The sequence below is a fragment of the Acanthaster planci genome, linkage group LG03 (genome assembly GCF_054643075.1).
Source record: "Acanthaster planci isolate LZ-2023a linkage group LG03, COTS_SCS, whole genome shotgun sequence".
Classification (NCBI taxonomy): Eukaryota; Metazoa; Echinodermata; class Asteroidea; order Valvatida; family Acanthasteridae; genus Acanthaster; species Acanthaster planci.
The window spans coordinates 707,696-732,123 of NC_141779.1; the positions used below are offsets into that span (position 1 = coordinate 707,696).

General features: G+C 38.8%; 1 long non-coding RNA gene across 7 annotated transcripts in view; it reads right to left on the reverse strand.

Moving 5' to 3' along the window:
• LOC147799529 (uncharacterized) overlaps window positions 1–24,428 on the reverse strand; it is a 278,554-nt gene that overhangs the window by 180,732 nt on the left and 73,394 nt on the right. For 6 of the 7 annotated variants that reach the window (XR_015424942.1, XR_015424934.1, XR_015424938.1 and 3 more), the window contains exon 5: window positions 14,905–15,107. The exons of the other annotated variant lie outside the window; for it this stretch is intronic. This is a non-coding gene — a long non-coding RNA (uncharacterized LOC147799529). The remainder of the gene's footprint in view (window positions 1–14,904; window positions 15,108–24,428) is intronic. 7 annotated transcript variants of the gene reach the window in all.

Consider the following 24,428-nt stretch of genomic DNA (forward strand, 5'->3'; position numbering starts at 1 on the left):
ATCACAACACCTGCCAAACAACAAAAGGATGCCACTACCCAAACTGAAGATAGGACAGCTGCGCAAATGGACCCCGACACCAGTGCCTCTGTAGTGAGCTAAACATCTTGGAACTACTCACTTCACCAGAGTAATGCAAATCTGAGATACTATCAATGATAAATGACCAGAGAACAGCTGCAAAAATCTGTAACTGATCACCTCCAAACTAGACCTGAGGAATCTAGACAACATAAAAAAAGACATAGAAGAGCATCACAGTCACCAACTGGTGCAAGGAAAACAGAATATGCTGAAATCACACCAAACGAAGATGGGAGCACAAGCAACTACATACATGTACATGTAGTCTACCTAGCAAAATGCAAGTCATTCCCCTAAGGCAATCCAAACACATCATCATGAATATTTACCTCATTATCACAGGTTGAATTATTTTACAATGGAATGTATTTGCCATTGCTATGAAAACTACTAAAGCTGCTAAAAAATAAGAATTGGAAAGATTTTGCGATAATATAATCCCAAGACTAACACAAAAGTTATCAGAAACAAGATCAAATGGATTGATCCTATCCAAACATGGGCATCACAAGAGCTTTCTCTGGGAAATTGCCCTTTTTTCAAGAAAAAAGGAAGGCCAGCGATCACCTTGCCCCCCTCTGCGACCCAAATGCCCAGACTTGATGTTGTCGATGTCGGAAGGATTTAAAGCAAATTCAGTGGGATGCATCTGCATTGACTGAACTCTGTTTTCGAGCTCAATGCAGAAACTGATTTTGGTAGTTCTTTTGTTCAAAAGAAGTTATACAAAAACTAATTGTTAAAATGTTGATGTGACATTAAAAATGACATGCGATTTAATTTTCATATAAACAGATGCTAACATACTGGAAGATCCTTCAAAGATGCTTCTGTCATTTCACAGGCTAATTCCCTAGGCACCCCAGGTGTCATGTAACTACTAATTAATTGCCTCTGTCACTAATACGAATAATTCAACAGTGTACTTTGACATTAAGACTTAAATGTATTTGTAAAATGAAATAACTTTTAAAATTACAGTTACATGTATCAAGTAGAAAGTTTGCTTATTTCTCTTCACAAAAACATTGGGTTGCGTTTAGTTCAAAATTTGCCAAGTGTGTATCTTGAATTGTGAACATTAGATTCCCTATCATACATGTACATTATCTTTTGGAATCCTCCAATGACCAACACTGATTGACAAGGAGCTCCATAGCAAGCTTCACGTTCAGTTTTATACATGTAGCTATAAGCTACACAATGTAACAAAATTTACTCTGTTGTGAGCAAGAGTTCCAATGAAAGACATAAATGAAGTTAATATCACACAAGCAGTTTTTTACTTCCTGAGTCTCTCATCTTTATGGCTCCCCAGTTTAACCACTTTACATCTCTACCCCCGTCTCCTTTATCCTATCCTTCACTGCCTCTCCTTTTCACCTACCTACCCAAAAAGTGTAACGTTTTATAATGTACAACAACTCAAAAGTTACCTGTTGCAATGACCCTGTGACCCCCTGCCAGCCTGCCCCGATACATGGTTATTTTTATACTTTTTAGCGCCGCCATGCACTGGACAAGTATACACACAAAACAACTGCCCTAAAATTTAATGACGAAATAAAATAATGATTTCTTCTGTAAGCATTCATCCTAAATATTGTCATTTTTGATGATTTTTCAAGTTACAGTAGTTTGAATTCCATGAACTTTAAATCAACTTCCAAGTCGTCCCAAACATGCCGGATATTGAGTTACATGTACATGTACCATATCATAGTTTTTATATTACACAACATGTTTTACCTCTTGCCTGACATGCTATGCCATAGAGAGCATTTTATGGATGTTTTGGTCAATAAATAAAGAGAAAAACTCTTGTGGCATTTATTTCAGACATTTTGTAATTTCGAATAATTTTTCAAGTACTGCATGTTTGAACTACTTTTACTCCTCCGGGTTGACCCATACACGTGCAGAGTGAAGAGTTGGTTGATTGCTAACTCCGGCCTGGCATATTATTCCAATTAGGATGATTTACGGTTGTCAGGGTGGGTAAATAATGAAACAAAATAACATGCACCTGATACATACATGTAGGCAGTAATTAAAGAAATTCTTTGCCATTTTCATAAGTTTTCGAGTAAAATCATGTGAATACTGTTGCACGTGCAGTTGATTATACCTCTGTTCTGACACGCTATACAAATGAGGATATTTTATAATCGTTGTTAATGAAGAATAAAATAACTTCTCTCTGTACATGTACCTCCGACTACCTCTGGCTACCTCCGACTTTTACCAACACCCTGTTTTTACAGTGGTGCATAACATCAGTGTAGTGCTATATATATACTCATTTGAATGACATTTTTTGCTAAGGTAGGTCTTGTATGACGTTTTGTCTGTAAGGGCAGTATGGGTAAAAAAGCCAGTCTAAGTAATCAGAAATAAAGGAGGGCACCTTAAATATTAGACTGGTTACATTTCAAATCATGGAAATGTAGTCAAATAGGCCCTGGCTACAGTAGTTGTTTAACCAAGACACTTGTAAGGTTACACATTGAAAATAAACAAACGTTGCCATGATTGGTTGGTTTGGTTTTTCTTCCAATTAATGCATTTTGTATGGGTAGTCTTTAGCTCAGCCTCAGGTTGGACGTTGTCTTCATTTACCATTTACACTACTTCCAGAACTGTAAGGTTTATACAAATCTTGCAGTTCTTGATGAAAGTACCTATACATGTATAACACCCCTATTTTGTCGTCACACAAAACTGTCCTTTTTTGATTGAATATTGCTCTGTCTCAAACAAGCTATTCCAGCTCTTAATCAATTTGAGGCAAAATAAATTGCAGCTTCACATAATTTATCCCCATGGGCCATTGGAGGATCTTTGTCACTAAGTGGGTCAGTAGTGGTCACTCACGGTTGTTTGCACGGTGATTTAATGCCTTGAACTAGTTGCTGGCATGACCTTAAGATGTTAGTAGCTCTGGAGAGAACTCCTAGTCACTTTTGCTTGAGTAGCCGTGGTGTTTGGTTGGCGAAGAGAAAAACCTGTCTGGTTTTGTAAAAGCAACCCTCCTCTACCTTGTTCAGTGCCACCACCTGTCAGCCGTAGCTTACATGTACTTCAATGCCTCTTTTGTTGCTTTGAAAAAACATTTTGATGCACTTTATGTCAGTAGTCCACTTTGCTGATACTCGAGTAATCAACAGCGATCCGGTATTTCATGTACTCAATTGCCAATTTTAAGACGCTAGAAGGGAATTTCTCCCCTTTTTTCCCTTAATGGTTTTTTTTTTGGGGGGGGGGATTTCGCCCTCCTCAGAAGTGGCAAAGTCACCGACTTTGGTGGATGTTGGTGCCAATTTCATTCAGGGACCTCAAAATTGACCTCAGTTTTTAAGTCACTGTATTATTATTAATGACGCTTCGGGGAATGTGCCGAAAGGAAATGCCTGACCTCTTCCTTCGATTGGGGGAAGCACTAGATTATTAAGGGCCAAATTAAGAAAAGCCATTTGGTACTCACCAATTTCTGTCGTTTGACATGAATAGTTGTTAGTGGTTTTTGAAAATGCTTATGTCAGGAAATGGAAAAGTGTATAATTTGTGTGGGTTTAATATCTTACATTTCTTATTCTGCTTCCCACGTTCCCGGGATACTTTCTAACCTTATACAACCCAAACGGAACTATCTGTGGTATGCAATGGTGGAGGTCATGATGTTTACCTCACTTCCTAACCCAGTCCATTGTTTTAGGGGAACTTTCCCACAGTCCTGACCAAGTATTTTTAGAAACAGAGTGCCAGTTTTCATTCTTTGGGAGATTCATTAAATTGGAGGTTGCAGGTTGTTGGACTCTGGGAGAAAATCTGCTGATCCTGCTGATTAGCAGAGTTACACAATGAACCTTCAAAGATTTGGCCAATGGGGAAGCTTATGCAAATCAAACTTTGAGGAAGGGTTGGTCAAACTTGCAAGTGACCAATCAAAGTCTTGGTGGAAATGTTCATCAAGAGACTACAACAGGCATTTAAGGGCCCGGCTATTTCGGGGTCAGAATTCAGTCTGCACCACCACCCAGCAGCCCACTGGTCAACAGCCCGACACTCGAGTCTACACATCAGCCATATGGGGTGAGTTACTGTCCTTAGTAATCTACCTGTGTGTAACTTCATTTTTAAATTTATTTTGATTACTTAGTGTTATAGACTGTGTTACTTCTGATGTTGATGGACTTGTATTGTTAGCTTGTTTTTATGATCAATCACAATCATGGCATTCACATGAAGTTATTTTACAGTGTACTCTTCTCTCCATTTGTTCTGATTACCCCCTTGTTTGGCACACTTGATTCAACAACGTCCTAGTTTGTAATTAAGGATGATGTTTGTACACATTGTAAGGATGAATTTCTGTTCTATTATATAGCTCAAGTGGCATCTGTGTTGAATTGTGTTGAGGCAGATGTACCTAGTAGTAGGAGAGAAGCCAAGTTAGCATATCCAGGTTAGCTCCGGAATTATATTGTATATTTATATTCCAAGCAGTTTCACACTCTGACTTTTAAAACTGTTTTTACATGATTTTGTATGCAAGATTGGAAAGTTAGTATGTGCTCACCAACACAGGTTAAGAGGTTTTATTTGTGCCCTAAGTCATTTTATGATGTGTTGTGTAAAGACTACCCAAGAAAGCGTTATGTAATTGGTCGCATTCCTTCAGAAACAGCTGTGTTTTGGTTATAACAAGAACTCAAGACTATACACTCCAACCACTGTGTATATGACCCATGACTTTTTACTACCAGTGTGTGTGCACAGTATTTGCACCATGCAGGTTGTGTGTAGTAAGTGTTGTATTATCTACTGTACATGTAAGTAATTGTGTTATTTTCCTAATATTACAGGGGTCCGTCCGTCCGTCGGCCTGTCGACCCATATACCATCCAATCAGTCTGTTAACCCTATTTTAGTGAGGAGAGCTTCAATAAAGATTCCATCAGTTGTAGAGTAAACAACAGAGACAGTGTCGTCGTCCATTAATCGCGGTCGTATCAATGAGAACCTTGCGCTTGCGGCGCAGAAACCTATCCGGCAGCCGGGCCGGATAATACGACACTTATTAGTTGACTGATATTCCAGCAAGCCAGTGCAGGCCCAAGTCAGGCCGCACTTTGTGGAAATTGCTAACCAATCACAGCGCTTGATATTGATGACTTAGGATGGTTGGCCCAAACGATATTGTATACTGGACTGGATCCTTGCTAATTTGTTCATGAGAATTAGGTAATTTTGTATTCTGTAATTTGTAATTGCTGTTTGAATTTGCATATTGAAGGCTTTGTACTCACAGGTACATTCCAAAAATGATTTACCACTCCATCTGCTTTGGGTGGAAACAAATGCTGATAATTGCTTTTTCGTACATTTTGCTAATAGCTTTATACATTTTGCTGATATGAGTTGCTCCGCGTCACCAGCTTCGGGCGAGAACAATCTCTGTAAGATCAAGCTGTAGCTCTAGAAGCCCGTTTCTAAACCAGCGCACGAAACTGTTTCGAAAACGGACCTGTCTGCCAGGCTCTGACACAAATGGCTTCCAATCAGGGCGTACAGCACTCACCATGGGGTAGTCTGGTTCCCGGACCGAGAATCTCCGCCTATTCCCTGTGTCGATAAGGAATCTTTGGACAGGAAACCAGACTAACCATTGTGACGAGTTAGCCCCAGCTCTATGATCCAGTGTGGCTCATTTTGTCCTCCACATGTACTGTACACGGCATGCAGTGTACAATCATGTACTGTATATGGTATCAAAGCTCTGCGCTCTAAGTTTTGCCGTACTTGGCCCGGCGCGGCGGGTCACGGTAGTACACCATACAGTTGGTCTCTGATGCAGTGCATGTAAGTAACTACATGTAAGACTTAATTTACACAGATGATTAAAATTCATTCTGGGGACATCATGACGAATTATTGGTCAAGTACAGGGTGTTGTGCCAGAAACATGCCGCCGAGTGTCAACGCGAATTTGTTTCTTTCATGTGGTGCATTTTTGTCGTGTGATGTAACAACCATCGACTTCATGGTGAATATTTGTGAAAGCTGTCAATTACTCTACTTGGCAGTTGCGTTACAAGGAGGCTGCTTTTTCTTCTTTTTTGACTCTACAGAATTTTGTCTTTTAAGATTGGACTTGTCCAGACCATGGAGGAGGAACCTCATTTTCGGTGAAACTGTGTCATTGATGCAAACTGTATTAGCCTACCACATGTATTAAGCATGGTAAGCAAAGTGCTAAGTCATGTCAATTTGCAGCTATGACGCCTCTTTTTCAAATGTGGAAATTGATCTGTTGTACAACAAATTAATCCGCCCCGAGTGGAAACAAAAGATGGCCTGCTTTTCAATGGCCTTGCAGGCCCTCCGCCGTGTAGCGAACAGGTTTATGTGCACTTGGCGTGAAGAGCGCTGAGCTAGACGCGCAATGCATTTGTATTGGAATGTATAGTATTTGTGCTCGAGCCAGGCGCGTGCATGAGTTCATTTTGAAAACCGGGCCCAAGCTGTCTCTCCTTAAGCGGTGAGGATGCACTTCTGCACGAGGGGGATACCCAAAGTCAGAAAAAGAGGAGTGGGCCATACTCAGTGTGGCAAAATAACTTTGACTAGTGACTTGTAAGTCATTCAAATATTGTTTACAAAAGAAAACAGATTTCCATATACGAAGTTCACTTTTTAGGGTCAATTTTTGCTCTAGGGCAGATTTAAAAAGGGGCCAAATTTATTTTTGGGGGACATGCTCCTTTCGCGAAAGCAAGCCATGGCACTTGGCAGAAACAGGTCCCAAAAGTAAGGGTTTTCTTTTCCAAAAATAATGCTGAATCTGAGTTCATATGGCATAGACGTCTGTGATAGGATCCAAGTAAGCATACAACGGCCAGGTTTCTCACTCTCTTCCAGTGGTGGGGTTCTTTTTTAAGGGCACTTTGCACTGTGACCCCAAGAATCTTGAGCGTGTTCACTGTAACCCCCTTTCATGTATGAAAGGGGGTTACAGGTTCCGCATAAACGTACAGGTAAATTCCATTGCGTAGCATTTTGCTGAGAGTTAAGTGGTCATCGGAGGATCATTTCAGTAGATTTGCAACTGTATTTGTATTAAATACAACCACCACAAAATTCGCTCAGCATTCCACAATCGTCAAGTTATCCACATACTTAAATGTATATGCATTAATTCCAACGGGTGGCTTTGCATCATTGATCATGGAGAGGAATACAGCTGGTCCTAATATTGTACCTTGGGGAACCCAAGCATGAACCAAGCAGTTGGTCCGAGAGATAAAATGGTTGGGATTGGGTTTTGAAAGTGTTTGTCTACCTGCTCTGCACCCACGGTGAGTGGAGCATCGACGAAGAATAGAGGGTACATGTAGGCTCTGGAATGGGAACTTAAATTTTCTATTGATACATGTTAGTCACAAGTATTCACAACTGTACACAAGGCGCTCATTGGATGTGTCAAGGTCTTGTTGGGGACTGTGATTCAGTCCTTTTGAACACATACACAATTGATATTGCTGTCGGAGATTCTGCAGTGAAAGATATACTGTTTCTTCTTCAACGTAATACTCATGACTGATCACTTCTTTAAGTTAAGACTTAAAAGCCAATTAGTACGCCTATTATGAACTGTTAACATCCTCCTGCAAAATTGCACACTCTGATTCTTGAGGAACTTGCGGAAACATGTTCACGTCATCAGCAAACACTACAGAAACTTGGGTGCACCTGAGGGAACTAGGTGCCTACTAGAACAATGACCGTCAACCACCAGTCAGTGTCTCCTGTCAGATTCACATAATTAGCTATGAGGTAATTTTAGCAAAGATTGATGTATATTGTAAATAGTAATGTAACAGACCTTTACTGCCATCCGAGCGGTTTATTATTACTCGTTGGCTTTCTCCCGGGAATAACACCAATCCATCATTCGGTAGCATGGCAACAGTGCTCATCCCGTATAAAGCCGAGTGTAAATGTACATGCCAATACTACTTAACCCCGCCCCTTAGCGATTGGATAACTCAGCTGATGCACTTACCCCTGGTTGGCTGAAAGTTGTGCAGTACGTGTATCGCATCACGCATGGCCACACCCTTTTTCCACCGGTGGAAAAGTGCAGGGCTCACACCAAAAGAATATACATGTACGCACTAACAGACATCCCCGGGGCTTTGCAAAGACTATTTATAACCATTCTACAGTGACATAATGAACAAGGGAGGAGCACTTAAAGTTGGGTCTTCACATTAAGTTTGTAAAGTAAGAGTTTATGATTAAGCTGGTCAAGAGCCTTTGAGATGACTGTGTAAATCACGTCCAGCTGTTCACCCTGATCAACGGCATGGTAGGCATCCTGTAACAAGGCAGTCAAATTGGTGGAACAGTCCTTGCCAGGACAAAACCATACTGTTGCTCAGCAATCACAGGCTGTACATGGTGTGCACGTCTGCTGCACAGAATCTTTTCAAAGAATTTAGAAGCCAGAGGAATCAAAGACACTGGCCTTTAACCACTTCATGCCAGGGCATTTTTCAGTGTTGATGATGCTGGGCTGGCATGACTATCACTTTTTCTGTTTTCTAAATCCTTCAAAAATTTATCATTTCATTTAGCGCTCGTTTATAGCTGCACGAAGTAATCTGTAGCTACTACTTTAAGTTGGCAGGTGACCTTCATTGACGCCCGAGTATTTCAGCAAGGCCTGCAGCCTTGTAAACAGAGCCCAGATTGTGCGGTGTTGTATAACTGTTCACGAACCTGGCTCAGTGCACTGCTGACCTTTTTCAATAGAGGCCAGATTAACGTGCAGCGGTGCTGTGTGGCTCATCGCTGCGGTGGTGGAGTGCTTTTGTCCCCGGTGGTAATCCACTTACTCTCAATGCCCCAAACCCTGGAATACGGTTTCAAAACAAGGCTGGATTATCACCACTTTTGAGAGTGAAAAATGTTGGTAATGCCCAGTGGCCTGGTCTTTTGTTCGGAGTACGGTCTTTTGTTACAGGGCCCTGTTTCCTTTGTCCGAGTTCGCAGACCCCGGCCATGCATATAAACCGTACGTCTCTGATTCCAGAGTCCCCGGCAGGAAGTGGTTAATTAAAAATGTTCTTCCAGACTTGTGTATTGCCACAGTGTTTGCAGTAGCCTGGATTATGGGAGCTTCACAACCTTCTAGCATTTAATACCAACAGACTGAGAAATTGGTCATGTGCATAAAGCAACAACAAAAACTGTAGCAGCATATAAGGGTTTAAGGGTTTGAACAAATTTTAAGATTCATGTATTTCTTTAAAAAAACTTCATTTAAGACAAAAAGAAGTTATACAGAACATGATGTATAGAAGAACACAGGCATGCACATGTAGTTCATGATCTGGAACAGCGGCATGTTACAATTTCAAACTTTCATCAAAATACAGCAAATTACCGATAGTATATTCAAATGCCTAAATATTGAATGCTTATATTATGAGTAAGTGCATCTGGGCCCCTGTATACCAAAAGGCAAAAGGTATGGCCAATATATACATGTACATGGACACAGATGCACTACCTTATTCTTTTTTCCTTGAGTGCGAGCGTGACATCGAATCTTAAAGCAAAGCTGACACTCAGTAAAGCTAGAAACAAAAAGGCTTAAGCCTTTTTAAAATAAGCCTGTTTTGAAATAAATACACTTAACATGTCAAGACCAAGGCTCAGTCCTATAAAACTCTAGAATGGGCTCTCCTAATCCTGTTTTCATAATTTTCAGTTTTTCAGAGTATAAGATATCAATCAGTGTACTCAGCATTTGTTTTGCAAGGATGTTGCTTTATCTTTAATTTACCAGAATTCCTGTTTTCAAGATTATATTTGTCCAGACCATAGAGGAGGAATCTCATCATGGAAGAACGCATATGGACAGCCAATTCAGTGGTAAGTGTAGGATTTTTTTTATCGTCATTAATGAACTTTGTTAACAAGGGGGCCTAACTTTACTGTTGAAAAGTTCAGTGATGACGAACCAAGTGGTTTTTAAAGTAGAGTTAATTTTCTACCATTAAACCCATGAAAAGCTTAATATAGTGTAATTTCACCCCAAAATAGCCACTAAAATGCTCAATACTGGTGTCGTGTACAAAGTCCACATGTTTATCGCTTTCTTTTAAATATTGGAGTGAAGGCCTGTGTTGGAAGTTGCACATTCATTTGCCAAAGTTCTTAATTTTTCATGTTTATTTTAAATCTTGCAGAGGATACTTCATCAAGCATAAAGGCCATGTATGACGTCAGTTCCTGTAAAGAATATCTGTTGTCCTGCGGAAAACACTGCATTTGCAGAGGATTTGTCTTCAACATTTGTGGAGCAATACTATCTAAGTTTCGGTTTTTGTTTTGATCCACCCTGTTTATACAAACTTAAGTACTGTCAAATTGTCGTTTCCTTGCCATGACTGGGTCACATGTATTTAACAAATACTTGGAAATGCAGGTATATACCACCTTTTCACTTGTAAGAAAATATTGTGTCTTGTAATTTCCTACATGTATGCAAACGGTTTTCAATGGAATGTAAGAAAAGTGTGTAAGTCGGTTTATTCTAATTTTCTGAATGTGTGATATTAAATACTTAGTTATTCCTCAATCACTTCTTTGACCACATAAAAATCAACTGAACTGTAACATTCTTTCCTATCAGTAAGCTTAGTAGGAGTCTGCACTTTTAACCTTAATTTTAAAGTGTATTTGGGAAAGTTTCCAGCAGCATTAATATGTTGGCTTTTGTTTGTGGACTTGTCTCTATAAAAAAATATTTAAAGAGGTTAGAGTTTTGATTGCCATATGTTTAAATATACAACCAATTGTCCAAACCCTGAAGGCAAACTCTCCTCTCAGTACCTAAGACAATTTGATTGCATTGTTTGTTTCTTGAGAATGAAATTAAAAATAAAATGAGTCAGAAACCATATCCTTATGTACCTCTTGATCTGTTTAGTGAGTCTGTCTGCAAAATTTCAACAGTTTCTTTTCAGTGTCGTTTTTTGGGGTTTATCATAATTTTCTTTTGTCTTTCGTGCGTGAAGTTTCTGAGCAGTGTTAATAGATTCTCCATTATCTACCTCACATTTAGCTTTTGGTGACTGATACCAGTCTACTTTGGCCACTGTCCTCATAAAGTGGTTTTGTCCCCTGAATGCATGTGCACAGGACCCCATAGAGTATGTTTTGGATGCATGAAAAAGAGGTCTGAAACAAGCGAATATATTAACAGGGAAACAAGTTTGAGGGGTGTTTTTCTTACATCATGAGAATCTATAAATTTCTCTTGTTTATTCTCTCAAAGATGATTGATCTGGCATGTCCTCATAAGGCTTACTGCATGCCAGCAGTGTGGATTGTCCCCAGAGCTGTGCCAATGCCCGGTATGGGTGTACGTGTAATTGAACTTACATGTGGTTTGCAATAAATGTGCATGTACTCAAAAGATAAATCATCTGATATTTTTACATTCAGAGGGAAAAATAGGTGTGACAAACGTTGCACAATAAAGAACAGGCATTTGCAATTCCTAAAATCAAATCTTAGTTTTGTCGTCTGATAGAAAAAACACCAACTATGATGCAAACTACTGGTATTATTGTAAGAACTTTTCTCAGGAAAACTACATTTTTATATACATGTACATGTATATATTTTGAGGATTCATCATGATATATGAAGTTATCTGCTCGAGGAATGGCACATTCAGCCTGTTTCATGTTTGTCACTCTGTGGACAGACACAGTGACGTTTGTTATTCCTTAATTAGCTCTCCTTAAATTCCTACAGGTTTAACTTAAAGTAATAAAACGCCATAGATTTTGACACATTTCTCCAATGTTATACCTGTAGTACCCTTGTTTTAACAGATGAATTGCTTTTCTCCATGAGAGTGGTACCGGTGTTTTAAATAACCTGAAAACATGAGTTGACATAGTTACAGTACATGTAGACATGTCCCACTGGAACCCCTGAAATACATGTAAGCTGGGTATTTTCATCAAAATCCCATTAAACTGTGTAAACTATATCTTTACAGTTACAAAGTTATAATACTGTATCAGTATAATTGTTGAAGTTCATTTCTTAATTCTCAAGGCGTTTAAAGAAAGAGATGATTTTGGTTATGTGCACATGTGTCTTTGAGTGTAGACAGATCCTCTTAAAAATCGGTTTTCAATGTTCCACTTGTTTAACCAACTGTTTGACAAAAATGTCCACTTTCCTTACCCTGTATAAGGAATTAAGAAAAAATTCAAAACAGTGATGGGTGAATTAAGTGTGTGCAACACTTACATGTACATGTAGTCGATTGATTACAAGGAAGGTGAATTCAGGGTTGAATGCTCTTAACATGTACATGTTCCTTCCACTTAATGGTGTATTCTGGAAGTACTGGTAGATCTGGTAAAATTGGCAAAACTGTCAATCTACACATCTCCACAAAACTCGAGTGCCCGTGTCATTTCAGAGGCTCAATTCTGATGGTCGAGACTTCTATACAATTCACTCTTCAGATTAAATAAAGTAACCAATCACGTTAAAGTATTATATCAATGGAAAGCTTATACCCCAACCTTAAACCACCTATGCCAAGGCCACTGGACTGCGACAGGGCAAATGTCAGTGTGCTCTGATGGAACAAAGTGAACTCTTTGGGGGAGGCCCTGCTGATTTTTTTTTCAATTTCAGAAAATGAATTATCACAGAAAAGACTGCCCCTATTTATCAGGTTGTGAAAATTGCACATCTCGGGAGCCGAACACCACATCTCTTGGGTGGTGCTTGGAGCAAACAGCAAATTCACCTTTCAAGAACCTTGAGTGTTTCAATACCAATATTTTATCCAAATTCTCGCATTTTAGCTATTAAGCTGTCCTACATGTACATGCAGTGGTTGTTCATGGTCTTGATCATAAGTGAACAGTACTTTCATATTAATATGAGTCCATGGGCTTTAGACTGATGAGCCTAACTTTGTACACTTAAGTGACGTACTGTGCGGTACTTCACTGTGGTGGAGGTGACAATTTGACTTTGTTCTGTTGGAGCATAAAGTTCATGATTGTCTGAAAACTTTTGGCATTTTTTATTTTTCGTTCATTATTATGCTCAGTTTTGGCATGTTTATATTGACAGATTTACCGCTAGTTCATACATACATGTATATACATGTACATGTAGTTTACATGGGCCAAGAGTGGGCTCCAACTTACAATAGGTCAAAAACCTGTGATCAGGAGTGCTTTTCTTTATCGTGTTGTTGAGAAAGTTTCGTGGACAGTTTTAGCATGTGACCTGCACATGTACATGAAGCGCAAACTCTGTTTCATGTTTAGGTTTGATGAGTATAACATGTCTATGAATTGTTTCATCGTGTATTCTTTACACAGGTGACCTCTGTAAGAGAGAGCAGCTTGCACAGTGCCCATGTCTTGTACCTTCTACAAATATATTTCAAATTTATCAGTGGCTATAATCCAGGAACCGTTCTGCACTTAGAATGTAATTTCTAGACCATACATACAGTATGCGTAATGTACATGTACCAGTACGTCACTAGGTAAGCTTATTCCTGTTACTGCTCAATCAATTTATTACAAACCTGAATCAGCCAGTGCTTTATCATCAATCCATGTTAGTGTTGGCTCCATGTACTAAGGTCCACCACTGTGTAATTTTACCACTTTTTTCTCAATACTGGAACAGTTTTTCTAAATTGCAGTTTCTCAGCTAGATCTCAAAAAGCGGTAAATTCATTCTAATCTACAATGAGGATAGTTTCTTTGAACCCATTGGTTTTTACTGGGATTACTTTAATTGCTAGAGAGGTCAATCCCTAACTTAAAACTTAGGCACACCCACCACCATGGGTAACAACACCCCATAGAAAACCCTGACATCAGCAAAACCCTGCTGAACACCACCTTTCTGCAGGGTATAATCCTACCAAACACCCTACACCTGTACATGTACCAGTATGCAAAAACTCTCTATGGTATTAGGTTCACCACATGTTATTTCACACAAAATATTGCCAACTGTAAAGCTCTGCTAATTGTATAAGGCCAGCAAGAGCTGATTGCAATGCAAGTACATGTTACCAATTAGAGTGAAATGTTTATTACCAAAGTATTAACTGGGCACTGAGTTTAATATTTTGGTTGGATCTGTAAACAAATTACCGGTATGTAGACAAAACAAAGTAGTTATATGGCAATAGAGCTTGACGGGGGCTGCCAAGACAACAACAGGCCAAAAGTCAAAAATGAATTTAAAACAAGTTCAGTGTTTTGTCCTCTCCTCTACAGTGAATACAAGTAGAAAGTGCCATAACTCAAGGTACAGGAACATACATGTACCTTGTATTTCTCATTGAAGTACGGTTACAATTTTGAGTTTTGTACAATTCAAGAAAAAACAGTGACTTTAGACATTGTTATTCTGACATGAAACTAAACCTGAAACTAACCAATACGAAATGAGGTCTTACTTCCACAGTCATACAGCACATGTAGACAGGTATTTAGAGTCAGGATTTGAAAAGTGGTAAAAACAAAGTTGAAAAATAGTAGAATATTTTCAAAATTAAAAGTAGCTTCATTTGGCTTCCCTTTAATCAGATATAAGTACATGTACATGGTGTGAATTGGAATGCAGTGAGTATGCAACAAAAATAAACATCGCTGTGCACATGTATGCATGCATGTATTACAGCAACAAACGTGTAAAACTTTCCTGAGACAAGAAAAAAATGGCCTGATAGAAACTCACCCCTTTACTGCCTTAATGAATTTCCTGCTCCATCAGTCAACTGTTCATCAGTACACCCCGTCAACCTGAATGGTGTCCTTTTGTGACCACCAGATGAGTGACAAAGTGAAATGGCTGGGCATGGTCTATATGCTGGCTCCCACCAAAGACTAGCACAATGGTGTCCGTAGACCAGCACAGATAGATGCGTACTCACTGTAGTCCTGAAATGCAACAAAAGAAAAACAACTTTAAACAACTGATTGTGGATGATTAACACATGCATGTACATGTACCCTGTATTCAACCAAAAGGCTTATGTACCGTTATCCCCTTACTTCTCCAGAAACCCAACATTTCAGTCAAGAAGTTTATTAAAGGAAATACCAGTAATTTCCATATATAAAACTTCACCAAAGTCATCAAATAAAGAACACACCCATTTATGATGAATATATACCAAAGAAAGTGTGAGTGACCGGGTAAGAATTACAACATATTTGGTTTCTTCAAGAATAAAGGGCTGAATGTACAGCTGTGAATGGGTGGAGGAATGTATAGTGGAAGTTTCAATGATGCATGTAGCATACCCTTGTGGGGGTGCACAGGGTATAGGAGATTCACTTCACATTGGTCTGGCGCAGGCTAAACACACTTTTATTTTCTTGATCTTTTTATACAAATTTGGATCCTTTTACTTCCATTGTTGCTATCTGTTTCACCCAAATTTCATTCACAAATATACCAGTACTAAGCATTATTTGTTATTTTATAGGCAAGTCAAAGACTTGGTTCAAACTGCAGTAGACCAGTTAGGTGATGACAACCCTTCCTTGTCGCTCGTAAAAGCAACACTGTCCAGTACCATCAACAAGAGACAGAAGTTGATTCATGTGGCTGATTCCAGCATGTACGTTGAGCCATGGTTACGGAGTATGAGGAGCATCAACTGGCTGCATACCAAGATGATGACAAGATTACCCTTGCAGAAAATCAAGCTGCCAGAAAGATTAAGCAGAAGAGGGCAGCAGAGGCAGCAGTCTGGCAGGCTAAGAGGTTAAGAGCTCTTATGAACGTCCTGCTTCCACTTTTCATCCCTCTGAGCAGTCCCAACATTACGGTGCTCAGGTCACCATGCCTCAAGTTTTGGAGGAGCGTGTTCCGTGTGAAGGAGCTCTCTCATTGGAAGGCCACCTGCTCCAAGCATAAAGTGGATGTGCAAGCTCAAACCAGTTAAGTTACATGTAAGTTCAATTCTGATGTTGAGTTGTATTCTGATAGTATTAATTAATCTGATGTTGTTGACAGTTACTATGCATATGAAGAAAACCCACCTAAAGTATTACAATTAAAAAGTCGTAAGGTTTAATTCTAGATACCATAATCCAGGTTGTGAAACAGTAGATGCTTCCACTGTAGACTGGAAAAAAGAAAACAATTGGGTTATACCCCCAATCGCCTTGACACCTAGAGTTATCAAGCTCATGGAAAGTACCAAGGCCATTGGCACTTTGATTAACCCATGCTGGTTTTTTGGCATCATACTGGCCGATCTTATCTCCAGATAGTTATAATCTAGGGAAACCATTACAACTAGCATATGAAATTAATAGAAACTGGCCGATATTTGTCCCGGAAGACGTGGCAATGTTAAGTTAATAGAATATTACTCAAAGCGAAATACTTGGATTAAAGAATTCTCATACTGTATGTCTAAATTTAAAATACCATACATGTACATGTAATAATGACGTTTTGTTTTGTTTTTGTGCAGACCATATGCATCAATGACATTTGGGCTTCAAGTATGGAAGAGGAATCACCAGAATTGAGGCATTCAGCAGCTCAACTTCTGAGTGTAATGCTGGACTTAAGGGAGGAATAGGGAAGCTGTACTCGGGAGCTTTCTAACAGTGGTCAGATTGGGCTAGGGGTCTTGGAAAAAGCACATAAGCACAGACCCCTTTGAATATACATCTATATTTCACTCGTTAAGTAAAAAGTGTAATTCCCCAGCACCAACTGTTAAAGCTGTAACATCCACAAATTGGGCCCACAAAATAGCCGTAATTGATGATCCCATGGTCTTTTCATTTGTAAAGTTTACTTTAGAAGGCCTTATATGATGGCTCTCTAAACCAATTAAAACGAAAAAGCTAGTACCTTGCTTCAAATCTGAAGGAAATTATAGATTCTTACTTGTAAAATGCGAACAAAGAGACAGATCTTATAAGCTTGAGATCAGTTACAATGTGTCTTTTGGCATACACAGGTTTTTTACGATTTAGTGAAATTGCTCATGTCAAGCTTTCTCAAATTTCTGTGGTGGTCAGACTTTAACTCTAGGGCTCTCTCAGGTTTCCACACCATGCACTTTCTCACAAACCTCGAGTGCTCCTACTCGTTCAACAAAGTCCTGACATAATTTTTTAATAGTTGTATTTTCTGTATAAAGTGACCTCAGTGATTGTTCATGGTCATAATCATAAATTAACCGTATCCTCATCAATATTAGTCTGCTACAATGGGTTCTAGTCCATAGTTTGTACCGTGACGTACTTCACTGTGGCGTAAGTGACAATCTGCCTCTCTCTAGCAGAAGTTTGTTCTGTCAGAACGTAAGTGTACTTTGCGACTTTTTTTGTTCATTTATCGTTATGCACAGTTCTGGCCTGTTCACATTGACAGGTTTGTCTCGTAGTACATGTGGGCCAATTGTGAGCTCCAAGTAACTTCAAAAATTTGTCATTTGAATTGATTTTGTTAGTTGCGTTGTCATGAACGTTTTGTGGAAAGTTTGACCACGTGACTTGTACACATGCACGAAGCGTAACAACTGTTTCATGTTTGGACTCACTGACTATTACATATACTGAATTGTTTCATTGTGTGGTCTTTACACAGCTGAACTCTGTAGAGAGAGCAGGTTGCACAGGGCCCTTTTATCCTTTAGCCTTTCCTTTAATTATCCTTTTATCCTTAAATTATCCCTTTGCCCACTGGCTCTGCCATATCTTATCACTTACCTTTTTATTCTTGCAATTATCACACCCACAGCATAAGCTTTTTTATTACTGGTCAACCAATCCATATCATTGTCAACTCCATTTATTACTATCCGCAATTGTGTAAATTTTCTCAATCTCAACAATGGGACAGTCCTAAATTTCTCAATTTGATTTCAAGTAGAACTAAACCAACTCTAATATACATGTACAGTGAGCATCATTCTTTGTGCCAGTTCTTGAACTGTATTTTGAGTATCTTAATTGCCAGAGAGATCAATCCCTAATTTAAAACGTTAGCTTACCCCACCACCGTAGGGTATCACCACCCTACATGTAGCATGAACATGACATTTCTTTCATTTATGAGGGTTTTACTATACTGTATGCTCATTCTGTCAAGCAAAACTGACCAGTATCGAGAGGGTAGACAAGTAGTCATAAATAAGACAGATTCTAGGTATAGTCCAGTAGAGTTGTTACAGAAATATATATCCGCAGCTGAAGTTTCTGAATCAGACGCCTTTATTTTTCATGCTCAGTCAAAAGTTAAAGGTGGGTACAAATTGAGAGGTATTAATCAGCCACACTCGGATTCAAGTGTAAGGGAAGTTATCCTTGAGGTTTTAGCCCTGTGTTTGTTGCAGATATTAAGCGTTTTGGTGTACATAGCCTCCAATTCAGGGGGGCAACCACTGCTGCCCAAGTGGAAGTGCCAGACAGATTGTTTACAGGGCACAGTGCATGGAAATCAGAGTTGGTAAAGGACGGGTATGTTGAAGATCCTTTGGAAGATTTGTTATTGATCTCTAAAGCTTTTGGTTAGTAAGGGTAGTTCTTCTGCATGGGGGCAGCCCTGTCTGGGGTGTAAATACAGTATATTGCATAGAGCAGACCTACGTTACTCATCCTTACATCAGGGTGAGTTTTTCATAGCCGGTGAGTGGCGGTGCCACTCAATGCAAAGACAAGAAAGTAATCTGATAAATGTATTGTCCAAGTACCAGTATAATAATATTAATTTCAAAATCTGTTATTTTTATGAATGCTACGGATTGCAACTGGACACATCAATTTCACACCAAGAAATAGACTGACATGCCATAATAAAAAGTCACTTCTTTTTGAGACAGAAAGTTTGCTGGAAATGAAAGGACAGGCTCTCTGACCTTCAGTTTACACACATGTACATGCAGATGTTTCAGTTGTAAGACAAATTGCATTACCAGAGATTATCTGCATGTTTTCTTTGAACACTTGAGAAGCACTGGTCTTAACAATGCAACAGACCAGAACAAAAAGCATTGTCCAAGCAGTGTCTGTTCCCTGCTTAGATATATTACGTTGCTGTTGTAAGCAGGTCAGAACCGAATCTGAATCAGGAGGCTCGCTGAGCCTGCCAGAGTTTACCAGCAAACCACTACTTTTGCAAGAAAGTGAAACCCATTAATGCTACGAAGCAGGGTTGGGTACTTATTTGATTCAAATAATAATAATAATTTTAGAAATCTTTTTTTTTAAAATTAAATCAGATTTTCTTTTTCTTTTACTTACAACTTTTTGGTATGCCTCAACATTTTCAGAAATACTCCCACACACCCTTAAATACGGTACCCATCAACAAGGAGCTTTCAGGTTTCTATACCAGTTACCTGATAAAAATAATTCAGTATTTAGAAATTTCCAGAAAACAATTCTCAAAAATTAGTAATGATATGCATCTTTGACAAAAAAAAACACTGCTGCATATGATGTCAGCCTGAAGGAAATTGCCATCATGACTTAGTACAAGTAATAGCATGGAAAATTCCCCCGGCAACAGTAACAAATTTTCTGGGAATCCCAGGATCGACAATGACAGTACCAGGTATCTTTGTACACTACTTTTTAAGACAACCTGGGAGATGACGTTTGGTTTCACCACAATCAGACATGCTCACTGGATGCTTGAGAGTGGGTGCAAACTGTTAAATCTGTCACCAAGTGAGAACCCTTCCTCTATTTCGTGATCCTTGTGGCAAGATATCTGAAAATCAGGAGGTATCTATAATATTGATATTCCCAATTTCTGGGCCTATTTAGGGCTAAATTTGGCTCAAAATGGAAGATTTTGTCAAACAAAATTTTGTTGTCAAACTTGCTAAAGTTAATCCAATCAGAAATAGCCAAAACTCTGAATAGTCTTATTGGTAATTTTGTGAGAAGCGTGTCCAAGAATGACCAAGGGGGTATTACCGCTAGATGTCATACTCCAGTCCAGGCAAGAAATCTTAAAGCCATGTGGCAAAATGACCAATGGGCCTCAACTACCAAACAAAACCCCACAGCAAACAGTTGCCACTGGAATCCTAATTCTAGAGGCCTGCAAGAAACTCTGTCCCCACATTAAGTGTGGGTTGGGTCTACGGCGCTCTACCTACCCACAGTCACTCCACATGCAGAGTAGCACCGGTCGAGGTGGGGGGTTGGCAACGACACATCTAATGCCATGAATACACTTTTACACATAAACAAGGAGGAATGTATAAATTTAAGAAATGGTAAAGGAAATTCAAAATGACTTGTCATCTGTCCTACAGGAGGTCCCTTTGACCTCTGCACTGTAGACAGTAGCATTGTCCTAGGCAGTTGAACAGATTTTGAAACCAATATGTAAGGCAGCTAGGGTTGACCTGTAGATACGAGCTGTAGATACATGTACTTGTAGCTCCGAGTGAAAGAAGTACATAAGGAAGTCTGTTATAGCACTTACAGGAGTGTTAGCTGGAACCAAAGCCTGACTATCAATAAACATAACAAAATGCTACAATCTGCTGTCACAAATTTGAAAAGTGAACAGATGACGTCCCATGCAGCCATGGCTGCATTGTTGCTAGAAAGTCCCGCTGAAGAGGAAGATCGTGGGAAGTTGAACATTGTTCAAGGAAACAAACAGATCAATGTAAGACTGCTCTATCATCCCAGGGAGAGTGTGTCCGCCACTACGTTGTTGGACCCTGCCATATGGATCGTCTGCAGTTCAACTGCATGATCCCTTAATTGTCCATTCCGTTGATGTAGCTTTGGTTGGCAATGTGAAAAAAAGGCAAGAAAGCCCCAATTAAGACATACTCAAAGACGGAGATGACATTATCATTCAGAGTCTCTAGCATGACTGTAGTGAGGTCTGGGCAGAAAGGAGAACTCTCCTTTCCCATCAAAGGAATTTACCTCAATAAGAGGGGAAGAAATGAAATGGGTCAGAGACCAAGACAAAGACTTCATGTAACCTAGATAAAGTTGGTGTCAGTCTTTATTGAGCAAGGAGTTCCTAACAAAAAGGCTTGCTAAGTCAAACGCATAAAATAAGTTGTCTTTAGCGGCAGTGTATAACACCTGAATATGCGGAAGGGTGTTGAAGACGTTGAAGGTTAGCTGTGTTCCGTACCCGGGGTGGCTGCTGGCGCCTCGACTGCGTCAGAAAACTTTGATCATAAATGGGTAGCGAAAGGAGTCAGGCAGGTACAGCAACAAAAAGACTCAATACCTCTCAAACTAAAAGTCCAAATATCTAAATACCTCCTTGATTTACAACATGGACTATTCAGCACAGATTTCTTCAGAAATCTCAACTGTTAATATCTCAATAATTTACAATGTGGACAATTTAGGAACAGATTTCTTGAAAATTTTAGACTGTTGCAGCTTTAGTTATGTAGGAATTGAGAGGGGAAAAGATCGCAATACTGCAAATGCTATTAGGTGAAATATGTACAAATTTTCAAAGTTAAGGGTAGAGCCACAAAAATACTCAATAGCTCTCAAACTAAAAGGCCAAATATCTAAATACCTCCTTGATTTGAAGTATAGGCTATTTAGGAACAGATTCCATAACAAATTTCAAGTGTTCGAGCTTTAGTTATGTCAGAATTCAGATCGGAAAAGATCGAAATGATACAAATGTGATAAGGTGAAATACATACACATTTTCAAAGTCAAGGGTAAAGCAAAAAAAAGACTGGAAACCTCTCAAACTAAATGGCTGAATATCTAAATACCTACATGATTTAAATCATTTTTTTTTAGCATTTTGGAACCTTCAGTTATGTTACAATTCAGATGGGAAAACATCGGAATGCACCAAATGAGATGGGGTGAAATATGAACAAATCTTCAAAGTTAAAGGTAGAAACACAAAAAGACTCAATATCTTCATGGTGTCCTTATCAGTTTCACCTATGATACATTCCAGTCTACTTACGTGTACATACAAGAATTAATGGAATAGGATCTACTATTTTATACAAACTTAAAAATATTCCCCTTGAAGATGACACTTTTCAAATGACACCATATACGCCCATAACCATGACGTGACTTTTTATTCCAACTAACAGAACTCATTGTTGCTCCAAATTTGTCAAGTTAGATCCTTAGTTTGATGTCTTTCTACCCCCTAGTGACCTATCCTACATTTCTTGAATTTTCATCTATAACAAATCCCCAGCTCATGTGCATACACAAATTTATTTACATAAGCCCCACAGGGTTAGGGTTAAATCAAATCAAATCAAATCAGTTTTACAATTCTGTAGTAATACGACATGAAGTTTTGTCCCTTTAAGATGTCATGTGGCATCTTAACTTTACTGATAACGTAAAATACATCTCCGTCCACAAACACGTAAAAATAAATCGAATTGGACTCAAACGTCCAGCAACTATTAAAAGACAAATGTATCAACAGTAAGATTATGCCTGTTGTATAAATATTGAAGTTAAATAATACGTGACCTACCGGTATAATGAAGTCACCATGATATCACTTCATAGATTGAAAGTTGTATCAAGTTAATGAATTTCATGATTGTTTCGTGTTCAAACAATATTCTTTGCTCAAAATATGTGTTGAAAAAAAGGTTAAATGTGACAGATTTATCTTGTGACATCAACCACAATTTCATACGACATAGCGCTCGTTTGGTCCATTTGAAGATTTATTGTTTTGTAGATACTGAGCAGTATATGTCACAGATACCTCAGATGACGTCTTATCTCATCACTGTTCTCAGATAATTAACAAAATACTTATTCCTTTAGGAGATTTGTCAATGATGTACCTAAAATAAGAACAGTTTCCTTCAGAAAACTGTATACTCCCTCTCAAGTTTATAAGACCTGAATATCGCACTAATTGCCAGGCTGATCGATGGCGTATACAAGTTACCAATTCCCCTTTCAACAGTGACTGATATTAAAGTATGGCTCTTGAATTGGACTAATGCCTCTTAAATCCCAGTATAAGCTCAATTTGCAGGAGAGCGAAAAACATACATCAGAAAATCATTTGAGTGCCATACGATACAACCCCTTGTTCTTTGTTGGGAAGCCTACGGATGTGAGTTATTCTAACTGGATAAGAACACTTGATCTTTGATTTGTGTAACGAAGACACAAATCTTTGACATAAACATGATCAAGTAATATATAAACAAGAAGTGAACTTGGATATTGAAAGAGATCATGGCTGTATTTTATGTTTAAAAAGAATGCTCCGTATTGATCGAGCTCTTCTTAAATTGAAGAGATATTTGTTCACAAGGGGTAATCCCTTCTGAGTCTTGAAAAAGAAGTGCAAATTCACATGATGGAGCTTTCAGTTAACAAACATGACACTGTAATTACCAACATTTGGGAAACTAACTTGAATGATATGCTGATATGCCAAGTTTGAAGTCAATCAGATTTAGCAAAGTGCCAAAGTTGGTGTGGAGAAAAATCGGTGCAAGTAAAAATCATGGAATAATGGTTATTGTGGAAAGTAGTCATAATTGTGGTGAAACTTCAGCCTGAGTTGTTCAATGTTTAAAAAAAAAAGTTTGGTGACCAAGAGCTTGTCCTTCTGAATCCAACCAATACAAGCTTGTGTATTTTGAAAATGTTTCTGGTGCTGAAAAATGCATTTTGCTGACGCGGGTCGTGTTTTGGCCAGGTCTAAACTACCCCAACCCCAAATCCGATACCAGGCGCATTGACGTGTACAAAGTGGTATTGCACAATCACGCATTTTTTTACCCTCTTAACACCCAAATTTCCTCAAAAAACTATGCGGTGTGTCTGTGGCACTGTTTATTGATATCCCTAAGGCAAAGCAAAGACCAGTGACCAGTTAAAAGTGTCCCATACTTCACAATCACATCTACAGAACAAAAAGAAAGGCTTTTCCACACTATGTGGAAAAGCCAACTACTGGTATTATTGTAAGAACTTTTCTCAGGAAAACTATTTTTATATACATGTACATGTATATATTTTGAAGACATATCATAATGTATGAGGTTATCTGCTCAAGGAATGGCAAATTCAGCCTGTTTCATGTTTGTCACTCTGTTGACAGACACAGTGACATTCATTATTCTTTAAATAGCTCTCCTCAAATTCCTGTTTAAGATAACTTAAAGTGATAAAAAGCCCTAGATTTTGACACATTTCTCCAATGTTATACCTGTATTTTATCAGATAAATTGCTTTTCTCCGTGTGAATGGTACCAGTATTAATAT